Source organism: Halyomorpha halys, unplaced genomic scaffold (assembly GCF_000696795.3).
Source record: "Halyomorpha halys isolate HHAL.00 unplaced genomic scaffold, Hhal_1.1 Scaffold914.1, whole genome shotgun sequence".
Classification (NCBI taxonomy): domain Eukaryota; kingdom Metazoa; phylum Arthropoda; class Insecta; order Hemiptera; family Pentatomidae; genus Halyomorpha; species Halyomorpha halys.
Window position 1 is genome coordinate 165,367 of NW_027104636.1, and position 4,934 is coordinate 170,300.

Here is a 4,934-nt window from a genome sequence, read left to right on the forward strand (position 1 = left end):
GCAATAACCATATCAAAGGGTTTACGGGAAGTAGGCAAAAGTGTTGATGGGTAGTAACATATACAAGCGACGATATGTCATAGATTGAAAGAACCAACTAAGCATCCACCTGCTGCATCAAGTGAAAAACTATACGACTCACCGGAACATGGTGATACTTGGTGGCGACGACTGGATCAGCGTCACTTATAGACTTGTACATGGAAGTGGTTAATTCGTGATTTATATCACCTTGCTCCCGTCTCTATCATCTCCATCTTTCCTGATACCTGGGTGAGCTGATGATAAGATTTCTGATATTCCGTTCGGTGACTCCAGGTCAGTGTTTTTTCCTTGTTTACTGGTTTCTGATTATTATTAGCGGGTTAGTTGTACATCTTTCCTTGCAACTACAGGAAGTGTTGGAAATGAATCTAGTTTATGCTCGCTCCAAATATCAAACTCAGTCACTCAGTGATTTAACTCCAACGACTTGTATGATTATAAAATAGAAGAAACTGAGACGGACCAGTAATATTTAAAACAATACACAAAATAAGAAGAGAGGGCTTCAAAACCTAATCAACGTAGATTACATTAATTTAAGGTCTGGATTTGGTAAAAGCCATTTTAAGATTTTTGTTTTATTTTATTTATTGATAAATATTACAATCTGCCACACGATTACTTATTGCCTAATGGCAATGAGTAATTGTAATAACTGATTATATTCTAACTAAAATAAAATAACATAAAAATAAAAATGGATGAACAAATGAAAAAAATATATAAAAATAGTAAAAAAAAAAAAATACATGGAAAATAAATAAAAGCTCTCTCTAAATATATACAAACGGGAGGATAAAGGAATAATCGTACAATGCACAAGAAATAATAAATAAATAAAATAGAATAATAATAAAAATAAAGAAATAAAATAATCTCCAGTCACATTCATACTCTTACATTCAATATTTACACTATCGACATGAGGACCCCTGAGCCCTTTGAGATCCCAACGCTTCCCTCTCACCACGTCACAGGTAATGAGCCAGTGGAGGCTGAACAAGTGCGCTAAATATTTTACGAAATTAAGGATAAAAATAATACACCCACACAAGGGCGTACCCAGGATCAAAACTTGGGGAATGCAAGCTATGGTCGTTCATGACATTTTAGTGCGGAGAATACGAATAAAACTAAAATTTTATGAAATAACATATCATTATATCAGCACTTTTTTATATATTAAAATTCTTTGTTTCAAAAAATTAATATTTTTTTTTTACTTCTAGGAGGAGCAGCTTCCCTCTCATGCCCCATCTCTGGGCGAAGAGAACATGTACCCACACGTGAACACAAATATATAGAATACAATTATTTTGACAGTAAAATTTGAGAGGAACCAGTTAGATTTAAGGGAGAAACCAGACGGTTCATCATTAGACAATGACAGGATAGATTTTAATTTAACATTTTTTTTTTTTGGCTCTAGTCCTCCATTGAGGACCTATACAGCCCCAGTGGAAATGTCAAGGTTCATTTCTCGGGGCCGCCGCGAAATAAATATTGACCAACCCAGGTGGGAATCAAACCCACAACCTTCAGAACCAAGCGCTCTGGGACCCTCGCCCAGCCCGCTCAGCCATCAGATCCTCAACATTTTTCTTTCCTTAAAACAGACATTTTATTATAATTTTTTTGTTCACAATTTAAATTAAACTAATTTGATAGAAGCTATTAGTGAGGATTAGCTGGTTGTTTTTGTCTTCAGGCGTAAAACCCATTGTTGCTAACTTCTACTTAAGTTAAATATTCCTTATATACAGGTTAGGTTGGAGCTAAGCCCCAAACTTGGTGGAAGGAGTACAACGGATAGGGTGAGTCACCAGGAAAATGATGCTAAAAGGTGGGTATTATGATGAATTTCATGGGTGAGGTAGAGCCAATCAATAACTATTTTTTATTACTTCGGTCTGGTAAATTCTGACATACAAAGGAAGGGAGGAAGAGTGTTATCTAGAGGTATCCGTCCGTGCTGAATACAGGTATTCATTCTGTATGGGACCACCAGAAAATAAAGTGAACTCCCCAGACCGGATTCGAACCGGCAACAGTGCAGTTTAGAGGCTGCTAAGAGCGGCACTTTCTACTTCATTTTTTTTTTCCAATGGCGTACATTCCCATAAACCTCGAGATAAATCTGAGATCCGAGAGCGTGGTTACTCCCCCGTTGTTTTTTCCTCAATTACCCTTTGTAGAGGAGAGTAGGGTAAGTAAAATCCCTGACCTCAAGAAATCAATGGGATTTTCACTGTCAACTGTGAGTGAGTCATTTACATCCCTTACAATTCCTTAAAGCTGGTTACTGATCCTAAAATACCTCTGTCAATTAATCATGTTGAGGTAGAAACATTTCCCAGTCTTCGACCCTGACCTAAACCTCAGTTGAGCAATCCCCGAACATGCAACACCAGTAGTAAAGCCAGTGTGATTCCTTAAAGCAAATATTACGCCAAGGTCTTATATTTTGTTAATAATCCAAGTACACTTATGAAATAAGTAAATTTATAAATGATAGAAGTGAAAATGTGCCATGAGAATAATAATTAGTGAAATATTAATTAATATAAGTACCTAGTGACAAATATACTAAAATTAAAAAAAAAATAAAAGAGTATAGAAGTAATATGGTGGTAGAAAGCTGCATTGTGGATAACAGGAAATTTGTGCAAAGCAAGAATATCAAAAAAGATTACCAAATGAATAAGAATATAATGAAGTAATATGAATAATATATATGTAAAAACGAGAATAAAACGGGATTTCTTTTTATATTATTCTTTTTTCTATTTTATCAGGGCCCTGTTTCATAATGAAAGCTAATAGTATTAGTTCATAGTACAAGTAGTAGAAACTAGTGTGGTAATAATACTAATACTTATTTTTTTCATGATAGGGATAACTAGGTGATATTACAGGAATTAAAAAATACTGCAGTACAAGTTACTATTGTACAAGTCAGTGTAATTGAATTATGATAAATCTCCAAGACTAATAGTAATAGTTTGTACTTTACCATCTGGTAGTTTGTACAGCCCATCTGGGCCCTGTTTCATAATAAATGAATGATTATTGTAATTTTATACATTGTATACATGATTATTGTAACATTTTGATATTTTTTTTAACATTTGATGATGAGGGGGGGGGGATAGTCTCGTGCAAAATACACTCCTATTATGACGATTAATTATAAAATATATAATAATAATATTTATGTGAATAAAGAATGAATAATAAACTTATGATAAAAAAAAAATAATTTAAGAAAAATAATAAATAAAAAGTAACTAAATAGTAGTCCACGCATTAAACACATCATTCTTACAATAAACTTCATACATAAACTCTTACTAAAACCCTACAATCTCCCTTTTCACAACCTTCTCCAACCCTTTTCTAGTACTGCTCCCTTCCTTACATCTCACTCTGTTAATACACATAAATCTCTACAATCCACTATCCATTCGCCTTGGCCTGTTATCCTATAATAAGCTTTCCAATTATTACCACCAACTTAAAAAATCTTAGCGTCTTCAACACCGCTCTAACATAGTTTAATGGATACCTTGTTCTATCCCTAATTTCTTCCTGTATCAGCGAAACCAAAGATTACCTCTCAATCAGTATTTCCCGACACATACAGTATTATCAACTCCCGTAACCCTGTTAATCATAAAGTTGATAAAGGTTGTATTTTCTTTATCTAGTGATATATCCTAAACCTTATTGGGCACAATTAACTTTTTAAAAAATTACTATTCCGAACCCATCTCACAGCCTTCTTTATATTTATTCCATATTTTTTTTTACGAAATTCGGTTTATTTATTTTCTTATATTTAAACTTTTATATTCAGTTTTCTGTTTCTCCAGTTCCCATCTGTCAAGTTTTACTTCTTACCTCAATAAACTAAATAGTGTAAAAAGATAGTATGATGAACTTTATTATTTCATAATTGAATTATTTTTTTATATGTCCCATGTTTTTACATTTATTTAATTATTCTCCTTTTTGGACTGTATATATTTTTTTTATAGTTCTAATATTATTTTGTTTTTGTTGTTTACTTCATAACAATGTTTTCATCATCTTTTATTTTCGTTGTACATTTGTATTACCTTTCTTATAGTTCTGGCAACATAAATCTGCCATTTGCTTCCACTATATGTTTATCTGTTTGTACATTATTCTCTATCTACCAGAGTTCAGGTTAGAATCTATATTACTATTTTATTTATCTATTCCTTGATCTATTATTGAACCATAATTACTTCTCAGTTACTTCATCACTCTTCCCTTCTTTTAATTTCACCATATTTGTTAACACTATTAATTATTATTTTACTCATTATCGCTCCCATTGTACATTTCTAAATGTATCAGTACCTACAGTACTTGTCATTAATTATCATTTTGCTTATAAGGCTACTGTTGAGTGAGTAAAGAATATTCTTTTTAAATTTTAAGCTTTAACGTTACAAAATCTCTGTCATTTATAATTTTGAGGAAAACAATTTTCACAATACATCCACAATATGCTATCAAAAATATGACAAATCCAGGACTAGACTATAAAAAATTGTGAATGATTATTTCGTTACTCTTACAGGATTTTAATTTGCATAACATGTTTCTGTGAAACATAGACTTATTCATTTCGACCACACTTCAATTTGTGGTCTCTTAAATGAAAAGTTAAAATTTATGTTAAAGTAATTTATAATATAAAATGTACTGTTCTAACACTACATGTACAGGAAAATATTTTTTTTAGGATGCTCTTTGGATAGTTAATTTCATTAACTGGAATGAATTCAACAAAACCGTAAATAAATAATAAACATGCAAGTTTTCTACATGTTAATATTTTTCCTATAACATTTTACCAG

At 32.0% G+C, this 4,934-nt stretch overlaps 1 protein-coding gene across 1 annotated transcript in view; it reads right to left on the reverse strand.

Moving 5' to 3' along the window:
• LOC106687120 (balbiani ring protein 3) overlaps positions 1-4,934 on the reverse strand; it is a 65,505-nt gene that overhangs the window by 58,813 nt on the left and 1,758 nt on the right. The window lies entirely within an intron of this gene.